This window comes from Sminthopsis crassicaudata, chromosome 3, assembly GCF_048593235.1.
Source record: "Sminthopsis crassicaudata isolate SCR6 chromosome 3, ASM4859323v1, whole genome shotgun sequence".
NCBI lineage: Eukaryota > Metazoa > Chordata > Mammalia > Dasyuromorphia > Dasyuridae > Sminthopsis > Sminthopsis crassicaudata.
The window spans coordinates 259,963,955-259,982,107 of NC_133619.1; the positions used below are offsets into that span (position 1 = coordinate 259,963,955).

Sequence of the window (18,153 nt, forward strand, 5' to 3'; positions counted from 1 at the left end):
AATAATAACAAAGAAATAAAAATGAGTTACTACCAGAGCATTTTAAAATACACAAAAGAGAGTAGAAGAAAGGACAGCTTCAACAAACAGCTTCAACAAGCAAGATAGCTTTGAAAGTTATTTGTTGAATTTATTAAACACTTATAAAGAAAATCATGCTATAGAGATTAGAAATTTCACATAGTTTTTGGTTTTGTTTTTACTTTGTATTTGGAAATGCTTATTGTATATAGTCTCTTAAATTCCAAATTTTAACAAATTAAATTTAAAAAAAAGAATTGTAACACAAAACACTTCCCTGACTTCCTTCAAGTCTTCGCTAAAATCTCACCTTCAACAAGCTTTGTCTAGTTCTCTTTAATCTTAGTGCCTTTCCTCTGAGATTATTCCCCATTTGTCCTTGTACATAGTTGTATACATGTTGTCTTATTTAATTAAGTTCTTTAAGAGCAGGGACTAGCTTTCTTTGAATCTTGCTTTTTATGGAATAACTAATCTCAAGCCTCTTTCTTATTCTAGTCCATTGTTCTGCTGTCAATTTGATCTTAAAGCAATGTCTCCTCCCTACTCAATGTCTGACCCCCACCAATCTTTTTGGGTTTCTAAAACCTTACATTCTGCCTCTAACTCCATGTGGACAATTTCCTAGTTTTCTTATATAGTTTTCTTACTATTTTTTGGAAAAGATATATTTCCTGATGCTGAGCATTTTCACTGGTTGTTCCCCATGCCTGGAATCTCTCTCACCTCATCTATGTCCATTTTTCTTTCAAGTCCTTTCAAAAATCCCACCTTCTACAAGTCTCTCTTTATGCCAGCATCTTATCTCGGGTAATTATCTTCAATTAACCAGTCAGTATCTGATATCTATATCTATATATCTATATATCTATATCTATATATATTTATAGTTGTGTACTTGTATCCCCTTAGGATCCAGAACTCTTTTTACACTACTTTGTATTCCTGGTGCTTAACACAATGCCTGAGAAACATCATATCATCTACAAAAAAAAGGAAAATATGTTTCAATATCTGTCCTCCAGAACTGAAATTGGTCACTGTATTTAATTTGTGCTCATTAACCTTTTATTGTTGTTTTTATTAATATGAGTGCATTAAGTGCACAATTATCTGCAAACAAAAAAATCATACACCAATACTCCTTCCACTTTAGCTTTGACTTATCTAACCTTTTCAAGTTGAAGAATTTACTATCAGTGTGGTAGCTACTTTGAAGCCATATTTGTCTTCACTGAGGTTGCTTGACAACATTACATACACACAATCAGACAAAATACTCTCTTCCATTAAGGAGCTTATAGTCTAATAGGAGAAAACAATATATAAAGGGAGTTGTGTAATGGTCTGTGGTTCTGTTTTCTTGGGTCTCTGGGAGCAGCCTTCGTTTCAGTTCAATAGTCACCACAAGAGTAGCCAGGTGTTAAAGTCCAAATCCTTTATTATCTCTTTCCTAGGGCTGGGGAGCTTTCAGACTGGCCTTGGTCTCTGTGGAGAAATGCAGGAGGAAACCTGACTGAAGATGGAAATGAATTTCTCTCTCCATGCCTCTGAAAGCTTAAGCTCCTGCCTCCAGTTCACTTGTCTTCTCTGCCTCTGAATTTGGCTGAGTTTTCCCAGCTTATATGCTCTCTTATCATAGGTGTGAATCTTGTGGAACTATATTAAGTACTAAGTACATATACTAAACTAGAGAACTATTAGTCACCATGCTAAACTAGATAACCATTGTCTTTATCAATTCCACTGACTTAGCACCTTGTAAGAATCCTTGCTTCAAGTTCAGAGTTCTGGCCCACAACAGAGTTGAAAAGTAGGGAGAGGCATGGCAGGAAACTGAAGGAAGGGACAGTAATATGAATAAGATAATATAAAATGTTCCCCTGGGGAAAGTGCAGAAAGATTGAGTGTAAGTTGCTAGTGCAAGGAAGATGGGTTCATAGCTAGTCTGTTCTTAAAAAGCAGACTTAATTGGTTTCCTGAATCTTATTAGAGTCCTAGTTTGCATTCATACCATGATGAGATATCAGTGTAAAACAGTGAAATTTTAGATGAAATTTTACCAAAGAGTAAACAAAGGTTTAATGAGTTTGCAATTTGTTCACAAGTCACAGAGCTGAGAAACGTGTAACAACACTTGAATTAATTTCTTTCCAAACTTTCTTTCAAAATTTTCCCCTTTTTATTGTGAACTTAACAAATATTAACATTTCAAAGTAAAAATTACATAAAACTCTGAACTTTTGCTAATCTACTGACATATTCTAAATGTATATTAAATTTGCCAAGGCAAAAACAAAATCCCCCCCTTTCAAAAAGGGTTTAATATCTCTTCTGAACTTTCTTCTCTCTTCTATGAATTTCTAATTTTTTTCTAATACTATGTCCATCACACCATACTGCTTGTAAAATTATTTCATTCCTCTAAGAGAGTAGTTCTTGTGGATTTGCTATTATAATCACATTAAATAATCTATTATTTTTTCTTTTATTCAATTATTTCAGTTCTCCGCTAATGATGTTTATTCTATACATTTTAAGAAATGGTACCAAAAATAATAACAAATTAAGAAATGGTACCAGAAAGTAATAACAAAATATGTCACCATCATCTTATCATATTGTTTTTACCATTCTACTCCAAGGAGAGTTTGTTCCCCTTTTTGCTTCCAATATAACAAAGCAAGTCCATTTTTAAATCACAAACCACCTCATATTAGACTATATGTTCCTGATAATACTCTAAAAATCTATGCTATTTTACTCAATTACCTGCCCTTACGTATAAATATATTCCTTATTCAGTCACTTCAATCTTCTTAGTTATCTCCCTTTTTCTCCTTTATCAGAATAATCCTTGATGCTTTAACCAGGTATAATTATTGATAGCCTCCCATTTCCTTAATCATGCATATGTTTCTCCCTATCTAAAGCTAGCTGTTAAGCATTTGTCAAAATACTAGTGCTTCTAGTACATCTATAGTTAAGAGGCAAAACAGACTGAAAAGATATCAGAAAGGAAAGAGGCTTTGAGAGTAATGTAATTGAAAATCCAAGGAAGAGAGAATATTCAGAAGGTGGGATAGTTGAGAGTCAAACGCAACAAAAAGATAGAGAAGAATGAAGAGTGAGTAAACACTAACAGATTTAGCTATTAAGAAATCATCAGTTGCTATAGAAAGAGCATTTTCAATTGAATAATAAGGATAGAAGCCAGATGGCAAAGGGCTGAGGAATGAATCAAAAAGAAAGTAGAGGCAGCAAGAGTAAATAGATTTTTCATGGAATTTGAATGAGAAAGGGAGCAGAAATATGGGATAATGACTCGAGGGGATAATGAGATCTACTGCAGGTGTTATTGTTTTATAGCAGAATGTCCAACATATATCAGAATTGCCAAATATTCAGCTGAATAAAATAGTATATGTAGTACTTTAATACAAAGGAAAATTATGATTTTAATAAATACATACTTAAAAAACAAATTTATAGTCTTACAAAATATCATTTGAATTAGAGGTATCTTTTTTTTTTCTGCCTCCTTAGACACAGAAACTATTTTCCCAAAACGAACAGAATCTACATACTGAATCATTAATTCTACTGTGTGAATAATATATTATAAATAAAACCTAAGAGCTTTCCTTGGCTTCTCTATAAAGAAAGATCTAGCCTGGAAAACAAACAAGATGGATTTTTTGAAGATCAATTGGTCCAAAATACAACTACAAAGTGTTCTATGTAGTTTATTTTCATTGTTTCCATTTTTAGCTTATTTTCTTGAATTCGTCATACATTACAAGCACGAAAACTCTTCCCATACTTCTAAGAATATTGGACTAGGTACCCTCAAAGAAAGTTTTGCCACCCTCATCTTTAGCCATCTTCCTCCAGCAGCGAACTGTCACATGTATATAATATCAATCAATTCCTTGTACCCAAATGGTATCAGCATTCACTGTTTTGCTATATCAGAGGAATAGGAAACACCTGCTATAAGAATCATTGATTGTGTTAAAATCCAACTTGTCATTATATATTGCTCTCAGGATGTGGAAGCATATCTTTTGCTGCAGCATATATTCCAAAGCTCTACAGATAATAATACCCTATTAAAACCTTGATACACACCACAAATTCCATCAGATTTGGTGATTTTCACTAGACAGTCTCTCAGACCTTTGAATTCTCTCTCAGTGCCAGATTTCTCAATCTTAGTAGCCATTCCAGTTTTGTCAAAATCCAAGAGGTGGACAAAGTTGAGAGAAGTCCCAGCTGTACCACCAGAGTCAAAGATATTAGTAAAATACATTCCAGACTGTGTGCTTGTCCACTCCTTCCCAAACACCTGTTTTCACTTATCCTTTAAGGCAAAGTTAAAGGCCTGGGTGAGGAAATATCTAATGACATTTGCCAAATTTACCACACACAAGGAAATCACCCTTTGATCCTCTGGAATTCAGACTATCAGCAACTATTTGATTACTTTCATGCTGCACCTTCAGGGGCCACCTCCATCTTGGAGATAGCAGCTATGATGCCACTTGGTCACCAAGTCTTTGGCAAAGGAAACAACTTTGATGATGAACTTATGTTTCATCGTAGTTACAGAAGGGGGGAAGATGGTAAAGTTGGAATCAGAGAGTTAATGTGAGAGGACCCAAAGTCAGGTAATGAGTTGACATCTGTACAGCCTCTTGCTACATCTTGGACCAAAAGTTTTATAATGTGAACTTAATATGAAATATCATTCCACTGTCCCTACTGTTTTAAAAATATTGTTTCTTTCCATTGCCATATGATAGTCATGAGCTGCATTCCACCTAACCTCAACTCCACCTGTAAAGTCATACTGACCTCCTTCCATTACATTCTCTAGATCACTTTGTTTATTAACATGTGTAGCAAGGACTTTCCTCCATGTATGGCAGAACAAGCATAAAGCACAAAGGATCTAACGAATAAGACCATAGGATATCTTACTCTTTTACTATAAGTATTATATGGGAGAGGCTAGAGTAAGGAGGAGGGGTTCATCTGGGGTACCAGTTGCTAGGGTAGGAGTTGGGGTTGGAGTGCGGAGGAAATACTACCTGATTGCTTCCTTTTCAATTACGTGTTCTTTTTAGCTAGGTACTGTTATGATTCTTACAAAGTACTAAGACAGTGGAATTGATAAAGACAATAATTATCTAATTCAGCATGGTTCAGTGTGATTGAAATGATTCTACAAGGAGATGTTATGGGCCAGAACTTAAAACAAGATAGTAAGTGGAATTGAGGAGACAGTGGTTAAATCTAATTTAGCATTGATTTAATCCTACAACAAATAATAGTTTCCTAGTGATGTAATGATTGGAGTGTGCTCAGTGTACAGCATATAAGCAAGAAGTCTCAAGGCCAGACCCAGAAGCCCACTCTCAGAGTTGGAGTCAGATTCATTCCATTTTCCACCTTTGTGCTGTAATTATTGAACTGAACTGAAACTAAGGCTGCTGCCAGAAGTTTCCCAAGAAACCTGCTCCAAGAGAACATTATATTTTAGAGAAGAATATTACAAGGTACTAAGTTAAATTGTTTTTGTGATGATATAGTGTAATACTTGAATAAATTTATTAGGCACTTACTATGTACTAAGAACTTACTAAGAACTATGACAAGTTCTGGAAATACAGTAACTTCACAGATTCTATATTCCAATGGTGGAAAGATAAAATGGAATTGATATGGAATATGGACAGTATGGTATATATAAGACAAAATAGTTTAGAAATGACTAGGAAGTAGCGTTAGTGCATTATTGCTAGAGTTGTGAAATGGCACAATCATTTTGGAAAGTAATTTGGAATTATGCAAATAAAGTGACTAAATTTTCATACCCTTTGAATCAGAAACTCTGTTTAAAAAATCTCTCAATACTTGGAAATATTTATGGCATCACTTTTTATGTGCTAAGAATTGAATACAATGTAGATGTTCATTCATTGGAGAGTGGTTAAACATGAATGTAACAGAATACTACTGTGCTATAAGAAATTGTGTGTGATGAATACAAATAGGCATAGAAAGAGCTAAATAATCTGATGCAAAGTGAAGTAAACAGAGCTCAGAAAATAATATATTCAGTAACTAGTTCAATGTAAATGAAAATTAAAAAAATAAAATAAAAAAAAATAATATAGATCAAGTGGAATTCAAATGAATAGATATGAGAAGATATCCTAACCTACCCTTTTGTGCTGATGGGAAGTCCACAGGTATTATACTTTGCACAATTTTTTGGACTTTTTTTCCTCTCTCTAAAAAAGTTCTATTTATCATGTGAGATGGCTCTTGGGGAGGGAGAAAAGAGAAGATTTATGGGAATCTGTGGTAATGGAAAGCATAGAAAACATTTATAAAATTAAAAAAAGGAGAAGAAATAGTCAAAAGATGTGTCCTACTTCCAGGAAAGATAAGGTTAAAAAAGTGACCTATTTGAGCCCAGAATCCCTGGAATAACACCAAAGAGTCTAACTGAAGTTATTGTGTAAAGGGGATGAAGAGAATGGCTAGAATTCATGTGGTGTGGTATAGAAATGTTGTTGGGAAAGATGGGGATATATAATTTAAATGCTGTCAGTATATTCTAAATTTCAGGAATGTAAGGCAAAACCCTTAGTTTTGGACCATTATTCTTGCTATTTTAAGCTAAATCAATCAGAAAGCCAAATCAATTTCTCCAATATTATCTTAGCCAGTTATTCACTCTCCATATTTCTCTCTCTCTTCTGAAGGACCTATCTATAATCAGATAATAAAGTGAGTTGCTGACCCTTCTGATACATTTTTCTTATGGAGGCATTTGGTGGCACAGTAGATAGAGTGTGAGGCTTGGAATTCAAATCTAGTTTCAGTCACTTAATAGTTTGTTGACCTTGAGCAAATCATTTAATTCTGTTTGTCTCAGTTTCCTCAAGTAGAGATAATAGCAAATACCTTGCAGGGTTGTGAGAAGGATCAAATGAGATAGTATTTGTAAAGTGTTTAGTACAGTTCATGGCACAAGTTGGTATATATAAATGCTTATTCCCTTCCCTACTCCTGTGTCTACTACTACAGTAGGTATATTTGTTGGCAACTGTGCTTCCTGTTTCGTCCACAAAATGATCACATCTATTATTTCATTCCAGGGGTAGATCTATAACTACTGTAGTGTGAGATGACTGAAGCTTTTGTCAAAATTGCCAAATTTAGAAGACACTTGAACTCTTCTGAAACAAGAAAGTTCAATACCACACCTTTCTCAAAATCCCATTCTTTTTTTCCCTCTTCCTCACTCCAACTCCTAAAGCTAGCCTGACTGCAACAAATGTATAGAAACAGCTCCATCAATAGGTCCTTTCCCTCCTCCTATATGTCATAGCCTTCCAGTTCTCAATCTTTTAACACAGATTTGAATTCCTTACATTTCTGTAGTTTTTTGGTTTTTGGTTTTAATTTTTCAAAGTGTTTTCAGGCCAATTATCTCACTTTGTTTTCACAACAAATCTTTGCAGTGAATAACACTATATGCTATAAAAATGTATCAACAGGGGGCAGCTAATGGCGTAGTGGAAGCCTGAAGTCAAGAGTCAAATCTGGCCTCAGACACTTAACATGGTCTACCTGTGTGACCCTGGGCAAGTCACTTAATCCCAATTGCCTCAAAAAAAAAAAAAAAAAAAAAAAAAAAAAAAGACTACTGAAGTCATCATTTTCTTGCTTCACATTTAGATTGTTCCTCTCAATTAAAAACCTCCTAGAGGTAGGTCCTCAGAACTGCAACAGGAAACTTGGCAATCCTTCCAGCTAGGGCCCTACTTCACAGAAATCTGCTCAAATGGGCAGAAAGTTTCAGGTTTGACTTTAGAGAACACAAAATTTAATAGTTTGAGAAACTGATTCTATTCACATGCCCCTAAGGTTGAATGTTTTGCTCTGTTAAAATAATTTATTTATCTGATGAATTCTGAGATGTAATCTTTTATATGCATTGTGTAAAAAATTATGCCAAAGGAAAAGCAAATAATATCTTGAGTTATTGGTCATGTACTATTTCTGTGTACTGTGGAAGTATCTCCTTGCCAGGATTCTTAGAGTGGTAGGAGATGCTTCTGCCTCAGGTAATCTACCTCAGTAATTCCATTCCATTGTGTCAATTATTTATATTGTGCTATGTACCAGAAAACTATGCTACTCTGTGTGGCATTGAATCCCTGAGCTCTTCTCAGGACTGCTTCTTGAAATGTGTAGTTTCTTGTTTGTAAAAATGGTGCCTGGCCAAACCCCATCTGCCTACCATCTCAGTTAAATTGTTCATCGAGGTAAGGGAAGCTTACCTGAGTACTAAGGAATTCCTCCCCCAACACTTCCACTTCTGCAATTTCCATTCCTCTGTGACAGACTGGCAACTATGAACAAGCATGAAACAGCATCAGTGGGTAAGTGTGTATTACCAGAAGGGTTATGCCATGCCAACAGGAGTAGATCTTGGGGTTCCTTTTTCTTACCACCCACCATTCCCCTAGGTGTAAGTGGAAATTTTGGGATTAATTTGGCTCAAATCATCCAGTGATAACTTTAGAAGCATAGTATTCATGGATTTTGAATGCTTAAAGTTTAGAATGCTATTACCTAGGGGTTCAAACTCAATCAGTTTAAATCGTTGTTTTTTTTTTTTAAACTAACTTTTGTTGTTGATATTGTGAAGTCTAACTTTTCAGAAAAGTCAAGTTTTCCAAATGATGGGCAGATCAATGTAGAGAGTCAAGCATTGGAGCTCCTTTAAGGGTACTAGGGTCCACATCCTAGTAATGACAGTGAAAAACTATTCCTGGGCAAATCACTGAACCATTTTCTTCACCCATATAATAGGGATAATAATTATCTACCTCATGAGACAATTCTAAAGAAAACACTTTGTAAACCATTTAAAATCATTAAAAGATAAGATTATTATTAAAATTTTGAATAAATTTAAGATGTCTTTAGTAAACTATTCTTCTTGGAGCTTATATTAGAGGAGAATATTCTTTTTTTTAATTTTTATATATTTATTTTAATAATGAGAGGACACTCCAAAAAGACAATGAAAATGACTGGTAACCGTAAAGACCCATAGTGAGTATAAGATGTTGCTGTTGCTACCACAGTCTTCTTTATTCATTTTATTTATTTATTTATTGGCAAATGCATTTTGGGAGGGGATAAATTTGCTCTGGGTCTGCATAAGGAATTTCTCTTTGAGCATAATTCTCCAATCTGGAATATCTGCTCTTTTTGTCTCTGAAAACCCAGCCCATCCCTTCCCCTTTCTTCATAAAGTCATTCTTCTCTTTCTATTCTAGACTTTCCTTAGTAATAATCGTTACTATGATTATTCCTATGACATGTCTTTTAGCCAATTTAGGTTTTCAATATGAAGTGAAAAACTGATCAATCATAGAGTTAAACAGAGCATCTAGATTAATTTCCATCTTCCTCAGGAATTCCATAGAACTTAGCACTTGAAAAACAGGAAAGTCTTATAGTTTCTAAGACTGTTATTATAGAGATTCCTCCATATAGCCCCGTGAACAAACACTGCCTCCCCAATTTCCAATAATTCCATGTAACCTTGACTTTCAGTGGGATCCCATATTTCCTCTTGCTATCACACAACTCCTCTTAGAAAGTTTTACTAGAACAGGAAGGTTCTTACAGCTAAGACTAGAGTGAGTGAGAGGGGCTCCTGTTCACACATTCATTCTGAGTTTTGTTTAAAGGGATATCTTCAAAGCTAAAATTGAGCCCCACCTTCTTAAGTAAGCTAACTAGAAGATAAAGGTAAGCAAATATTGATGAAAGGGAAAGCAGTCTCTTGGACCCTTTTTAGGAAATGCCGAAGTCTTTTGTGTTCTGGTGGTTCACTTTTCTAGTCCCTGCCATTTTTACTTGAGAGGAAATATCTTGTATACTTCACTATTAAATGGAAGCCCAATGATACATTTAGAGTCAGAGGTACTAGGCTTAAATTTTTATGTGTGATTTTGATGGTCATTCAATTTCTCTGAGCATCCATTTTCACATCTATGAAATAAAATATTTGTTAAATGAGAGGCAGCATGGGAAGAACACGTGATTTGGAGTTAGAAGACTTGGTTTCTAATCTAAGAATGCTACTTATTATCTACATGACCTTGAACAAATGACTTAATTTTCTTAAAACTTAGTTCCCCCTAATTTTAATTTTAAAATATTTAGTATTTTATTTTTCCCCAATTACATGTAAAATTAATATTTAACATTTGTTATCAAAGTTTTGAGTTCCAAATTCTTTTCCTTCCTCCCTCCCTTCTCATGCTTCTCATCAAAAAGGCAAGCAATTCAATGCAGATTATATATGAGTAGTCATTCAAATTGTATTTCCATAGTAGTCATGTTAGGAAAGAAAACAAACACACATACGCACGTACACACACACAAAGGATGCTTCAATCTTATTTAGACACCATCAGTTCTTTCTCTGGGGATGGAAACCATTTTTCATCCTAAGTTCTTCAAGGTTGTTTTGGATCATTGTATTGCTGAAAATAGGTACATCATTCACAGCTAATTATCTTACAATATTGCTGTTACTTTATATACAGTTCATTTCACTTTGCAACAGCTCATATATATCTTCCTAGGATTTTCTGAAAGCATCCTATTCTTCATTTCTTATAGCATAATAGTGTTCCATCACAATCACATAGAACAATTTGTTCACCCATTCTCCAGGTGACAGGCAACCCCTCAATTTCCAACTCTTTGCCATCAGAAAAGAGCTGCTATAAACACTTTTATATATACAGGTCCTTTTCCTTTTTTTCACTTTTTGTTTACAGACCAAGTAGTAGATATCACTAATAGTGATATTGATAGGTCAAAGAATATGCATGGTTTTATAGACTTTGGGGCATAGTTCCAAATTGTTCTAAAGAATGGTTGAATCAGTTCATGACTCTACTACCAACGCTTTAATTAATTTTCCATTCTCCCCCTCCAATTTTATCATTTGCCTTTTCTGTCCTATTGTCAATCTAATAAATATAAAGCAGTACCTTAGAATTGTTTTAACTTGCTTTTCTCCAATCAATAGTGTTAGAACATTTTTTCATGCAACTGTAGTTCTGATTACTTCATCTGAAAATTACTTATATATTTTGATCATTTATCAATTGGGGAATTGTTCTTATTTTTATAAATTTGACTCATTTATATATTTGAGAAATTAATTCTTTATCAGAGGAATTTGCTTCAGATTTTTTCCACAATTTTGATTGCTAAATATATTTCCTTCCTCCCATTATTTATTCTATTCATTCTCTCCTTTTACCCTCTCCCCTCAAGTATTTTGCTCCCTCTTCCCCTCCACAGTAAAAGATTTATCTTGCCTTTTTTATGTGAAATAATTTGTCCCATTCTACCTCTCCATTTCCATTTCTCCCAGTGCATTTTTCTTTCTCACCCCTTAATTTTATTTTTTAAGATATCATGCTTGCATATTTAACTCACACCTGTGCCTTTTATCTAAAAACACTCCACCTAATTGCTCTAATGAAAAAGCTTTTTTATGAATTATAACTGTCATTTTCCCATGTAGAAATTTAAACTGTTTAATCATAATAAGTTTTCTTTCTGGTTTATCTTTTTATACTTCTCTTGAGCTTGTATTTAAAGATCAAATTGTCTATTCAGCTCTGGTCTTTTCATCAAGAATGTTTGACAATCCTCCATTTCAATGAAATGTCCATTTTCTTCCTGAAAGATATACTAAGTTTTTTCTAGATAGGTGATTTTCGTTTGTAGTCCTAGTGTCTTTGCCCTCTGGAACATATTATTCCAATCCCTTTGATCTTTTCATATAGAATCTGGTAACTCTTGTGTGATGCTGCTTTTAATTCCATGGCACTTGAATTGTTTCTTTCTGGCTCCTTGCAGTATTCTCTTTTTGAATTGGGAACTCTGGAATTTGGTTCCTGGGAGTTTTAATTTTAGGATCTCTTTCAATGGGTGATAGGTGGATTCTTTCAGTTTCTATTCTACCTTTTGGTTCTAAAATATCAGGGCAGTTTTCCTTGACAACTTTTTTTGAAAGATGTTGTCTAGGCTCTTTTTAAAAAATTGTGACTTTTGGGAAGTCAAAAAATTTTAAATTACCTATCTTGGATTTCTTTTTCCAGGTCAGTGTTTTTTCCAATAAGATATTTCACATTGTCTTGTATTTTTTCATCCTTTCATTTTTGTTTTATTATTTCTCAATTTCTCATAAAGTTATTAACTTTCATTTGCTCAATTCCAATTTTTAAGGAATTATTTTCTTCAGTGAGCTTTTGTTCCTCCTTTTTTATTTGGCCAATTCTGCTTTTCATGGCATTTTTTCCTAATTGGTTTTTGTACCTCCTTTACCATTTGGCTTAGTGTGTTTTTTTAAAAGAAAATGTGTTATTTTCCTCAGTTTTTTTGTGTGTCTCTTTCACCAACTTGTTAAATCTTTTCCCTGAAGTTCTTGTATCATTCTAACTTCTCTTCCCATTTTTTCTTCTCTCTCTCTTACTTGATTTTCAAAATCTTTTTGAACACTTCCATGATATAAGACCAATTTATATTTTTCTTGGAAACTTTGGATGTTGGAACTTTGAGTTTATATTATAGTCTTTTGTGTGTTTTGATCTTCTTTGTCACCATAATAATTTTCTATGGTCAGAATTTGTTCTGTTGTTTCCTTATTTTTCTAGTATATTTATTGACTTTTAACTTTTTGTTAAAATGGAGTTCTAATTCCTGGATGAAGGGTGCATTGTCCTAAGCTTTAGAGGTTTTGTGTAATTATTTTCATAGCTTCTTCTAGGGACAGGTAAGCTTTTACTTCTTTTAAAATGGTATGATTTAAGGAGAGGTATATTTTCTACTCTTCTGACCTGTGCTTTGGTCAGCACTGTTTTCTGCCCTGGAATTATTTGTTTTCTGGGTTGTTGGATTTTTGGGGGTGGTTTTTTGGTTGGTTTGTTGGTTAGTTGTGGGTTTTTTTCCCATTGTGGCCACAAGCTCTGATGTGCTCTAGTTCCTCTTTACCTTGGGACTTCCACCTAGAACTTCAACCCATATTTGTGGATGGGCAAAGCAGCAGAGTCCTGTCTCAGTGCTAGTAAAGATAACAGTGTAATGTCCTTCTGATTAGTTATTCAACTCCATTACCATCTGTGAACTAAAAGCTCTGGAAGTCATTACTGCTGATTCAGTGGCTCCCAAAGCCTGTTTCTGGTTTGCTGGTGCCAGGTGTGTATGCTGGCATGGTCTGCATTGGACTGTGCTCTCACCCAGTTCTGATAACTAGAAAATTATTTTACCCCATCCTTTTTTGGGTTTTGAAACTCTAGGAATTATTTTATGGCATTATTTAAATGTGTTTAGAGGGAGTTAGCTGTAACTTGGGGAGTTGATACTCTTTCTCTGTCATCTTGACTACACTTCCCTCTCATTTTTAAAAAGAGAGGATTTGCCTGGGTTTTCCAGCTCTAAATTTAATTATCTTATGACCACTGAGCTAATTCTCAAACCTAAACGTGTGGTTCTGAATATTTTTATTTGAAAGTATTTCTAAATCTTAGTATGTTGAATGTCATTGATGTTTATGTCAGTCATTGGTTTTTTATTTTTTTGTTTTTTTGGGGGGTTTTTGGTGATAGTTTTGCCTTCCTAACTAAAGTATAAGTCCTGAAGGGAGAATCCTGTCTTATCCCTCTGCAAAATGCTGTGCCGGGAGAAGGCTTTCAATAAATACTTATTTATTGTTTAACCAAATATGAGATATAAGTACCTTTATTATTTTAAAATTGTATAACTTCAATCTTCCCTAAAACTAGAAAAATTCAGGTAAGCTTACTGAATTTTTTTGCTTTGCTGATCAGAACAGCATCAGATTTAAACTGTCATGCTTGGATGATAAGTTGGTAAGAATTAGGAAGCTTAGGGGCAGCTAGGTGAAGCAGTGGATAGAGCACTGGCTCTGAAGTCAGGAAAACCTAAGTTCAAATCTGGTCTCAGACACTTAACAAGTCCTAGCTATGTGACCTTGGGCAAGTCACTTAACCCCAATTGCCTCAAGTAAAGAAGAAGAAGAAGAAGAAGGAGAAGGAGGAGGAAAAGAAGGAGGAGAAGAAGAAGGAGAAGAAGAAGGAGAAGAAGAAGGAGAAGAAGAAGAAGAAGAAGAAGAAGAAGAAGAAGAAGAAGAAGAAGAAGAAGAAGAAGAAGAAGAAGAAGAAGAAGAAGAAGAAGAAGAAGAAGAAGAAGAAGAAGAAGAAGAAGAAGAAGAAGAAGAAGAAGAAGAAGAAGAAGAAGAAGAAGAAGAAGAAGAAGAAGAAGAAGAAGAAGAAGAAGAAGAAGAAGAAGAAGAAGAAGAAGAAGAAGAAGAAGAAGAAGAAGAAGAAGAAAGTTAGGAAGTTTCTATTTCAAAGAAAATAACCAGCTTTATTTGACAATGTGACCCAGAGATTGAAGATATTGACAATGTCTTCTGTTTCAGGGATAGGGGAGAAGGAAACAAAAACAAAGCAATTTATGGCATCATCACCAATTATGGTCCACAAGCTGATTTATAGTGGCAGTTGCTCTCCAGTGGACATAAGTAATAAAGTCTTATTGTTTTCTCTTTAACCAACTAATTGTATTTGAATATTATTTATTTGAATACTGTTAGTTGTGGATAGAATTATATACATATTTTACCATCTAATGAATCATCTAGCTTGAAAATAAAAGTTAAAATGATGTTTTAAAATACAGCATCTAAATAGTGAAAGAGATACATTTTTTGCACAAATATTCCCCAAAACACTACAAAGGGAAAAAAAAAAGCTAAACTGAAGCAAAAACAGCAGGAAGTAAAGGCTTTCCACATTTTAAGGCAGATACTTGACTTGGGGGGGTAGCAGCTTCAAGATAATGGGATAAACAGATAGAAGCAGTTAGCTATGATTGACCTAGAGTGTACAGTTAGTTGTGATTACCAGCAATAGAGTTGGAAGCTAGCTAAATGAAAATTGTTCAAATAACAATTCAAGGCAGCCCTTCCTATAATCCTCCTCCAGCAAGTCTAGTCAGTATTCCTTTTTCATGACATAAAAGCTTTTACTCTTAGTTCATTGTCCTAAATGGCAGTATCTTCACAACTTCTCAACAATGGCTACTCCTCCTCTTTCTCTTCCTCTTCCTCCTCCTTCTCCTTCTCTGTCCCTCTACAACTTCCAGTCAAGTTGTGTAATACCTCCACAGTATCATTATATTGGCTAGGAAGCTGAACACAAGTCTATTTCTGGCTTGAGAGTGAATGAATAAAGCTTGTATTTACACACTTACCATGTGCATACACTCTGCTAAGTGTAAAAATAAAAAAATAAGACAGTTCTTGCTCTCAAGAAGCTGACATTTTAATATGGAAGGTTTCAAATTCAAGCTAAATGGAAAGGTGCCATAGTCCTTAAGTTTTGGTGGCAAAGCAAGTCCTATGTCTTGTTTAGTGTCATTTTCACTGATAAAATTACATCAGTTTCTGATATGGATTAGTGAAAGAATGTGCATAATAAAGGGGGCAAACTCCTGGAGAACACAGGGTAGAATAAGATCAAAGATGAATGTAAAGGGATTTGCCTTGACAAGAACTGTTCCTGTGAGATAGAGGCAAAAGGAAACAGTGGAAGAAGACATCTGAATTATGTGAGATCAAGAAGGGACAACAGGAAATCTAAGCAAATGGCTTCATTTTTTTCAGTAAATTATAAAGTAAGGACTTTAGCTAAGAAGGAGGGAGAGCAGTTCCATGGAAGGCTTGAGGAGAGGTAAGAAGCTTTGGAAAAGCTATGGTGATGAAGTGTAGAGTAAACTAATTGGGGAAATGTAAAAAAGATTTCCTTGTTCCAGTGAGGCTCAGTTAAAATTGCATAGCACAAATTCCCAGTGGACCCAGTCACTAGGGTTGCTTGATTTTTCTAATTCTATTTAATAGCAAAGGAACAACAGTGAAGGCAGCAGATAATAGAAAGGAAGTTGGGGCAGCTAGGTGGCATGGTAAATAGAGCACCAGCCCTCTAATCAATAGGATCTGAATTCAGACATAGAGAAACAGCCTACAAAAGCAAATCAACTTAGTAGTCTCATTTTCTATGAACCTAAGACTTCAACTACTGAACTAAGAATTCACATTTAGCAAAAAATGTTGGGAAGGGGCAGCTAGGTGGTGCAGTGGATATAGTACCAGCCTAAAGTCAGGAGGGTCTGAGTTTGAATTTGATCTCAGCCACTTAACACTTCTTAACTATGTGACTCTGGGCAAGTCACTTAACCCTAACACTTAACCAGCAAAAAAAAAATAAATAAATAAATTTAAAGTGTGTTTGAAATAAGTATAGTTAAAAAGAGAAGGGACACAAATAACCGAGGGAGAAATCTTGGTAGCAAATTTCTCTAGTAGGAGTCCCTCAAGATAAGAAGGAAACTGATTCAAATTTATAAGAATGAGAGTAACAATTGGTTCAATTATATGAATGAAGTTTTCCTAGGGAAGAAATCCTAGCCATCAATAACCATTTGAAAAATTCTCTGAATATTAATAAATGAAAATTAAAACAACTTTATTGTTCTATCTCATGTCCATTAAATTGACAAAGTTGACTAAAAATAAAAAAGTTATAAATGTTGAAAGTGAATCATTTTGAAAAGAAATTTGGAAATAAGTCAAAAGTTATTAAACTGTATACCCTTTGCTAGAGATTCTACTACTTGGTCCCAAACAATGATCAAAGAAAAAGGGAAAGAACCATATATATGAGAAAAAGTTATAGCTGCTCTTTTTATGGTGGTGAACTGGAAACTACAGGATAACCATTGGCCAGGGAATGGCTGAACAAATTATATTATATGAATGTAATGGAATACTACTATGCTATAAAAGTAATGAAGGGGATGATTTCAGAAAAACTTGGGAAGACATATGAATTGATGCAAAGTGAAATGAGTAAAATAAGAAAAGTTTGTACAGAAGATAAACAACAAAGATTATTTTAAAGGCAACTTTTCCTCTGTGTTTTTGAAAAGGGCTTTCTTTTTCTTTTTTTCCTCAGGTAAGGATGAGATAAGATAGGATGGAGAGATTTTTGTTAGAAGAAAAATCAATTTAAATTTAAAAATAAAATATAAACAAACATCCACACAAAGAATGATTGTAGAAGGTATCTTACACTAACAGGCAGCAGAACACTTGAACTCATTAGGATTATTATTTCCACATCTGTGCTCAAGGAAAGAAACACAAAGATGAAGAAGTAGTCAGGATCTTAAGGCCCAATTTCAGACCTTGCTAGATAAACACATATCCTCCCTGCCCTTGTGGGAAGAAATGAAGCTAAGTCTCCCTTCCTGGCTCAGTTGCCAGGGCTATTTAGCATAGCCTCGCCTCACCCTCCTCCTATTACAGAGAATTTCTGGGGTCCCAAGAGATCTCTGGGATAAAGTGATCTAGATCACACATGACCTGCAAGCAGGGGCCAGGGTGCAGACCCATCTCCAGATACCTCCCCTGGAATAATCTCTACAACAGTTATAAAGAATAATGAATGGATTTTTCACCAGATTTTTTGGGCCTTTTTTTCATTTTTTCAGGGGCTTATTTATGTTAGGTAAAACTCTTTAGAGCACTATCAGCCTTTCTGGAATTACAATATGCCATCCTTTTCCAAAGGTTATACATGGCAGTAATGTAATAATGTACTCTGCTGGTTATCAGCCATTTTCCCCTGTTTCCACATTGAGGAAGGGGGGGGGGTGAGATCTGGCTTGCTTCTTCCCTATGAGAGGGACTTTTCTTTGAAATGGAATCTTGTAACGGAATCTTAGTTCTAGCCCATGTATTAACCCTTTTCCCATCAATAATTGTAAAAATAAATCAATAATTTCCCTTTTCAGCTTCTTATCCATAACCAGTGGATTGTTGGAAAACATATCGCAGCTTCAAATCTGTGTATCTATCTGTCTGTCTGTCTTTCTTTTTGTATGTCTCTGTGTATATGTGTCTCTATCTCCCTCTCCTTTCCTTTC

The 18,153-nt window shown here is 34.6% G+C and overlaps 1 protein-coding gene across 4 annotated transcripts in view; it reads left to right on the plus strand.

The window, feature by feature from the left end:
- CLDN14 (claudin 14) overlaps positions 1-18,153 on the plus strand; it is a 115,771-nt gene that overhangs the window by 29,830 nt on the left and 67,788 nt on the right. The window contains exon 1 of one of the 4 annotated variants that reach the window (XM_074297349.1): positions 5,442-5,582. The exons of 2 other annotated variants lie outside the window; for them this stretch is intronic. The gene's annotated coding sequence lies outside the window, so the exon portion shown is untranslated. Of the gene's footprint in view, positions 1-5,441; positions 5,583-8,149; positions 8,484-18,153 lie in introns of those variants that run through there. One more of the 4 variants, XM_074297346.1, reaches the window with a different exon arrangement.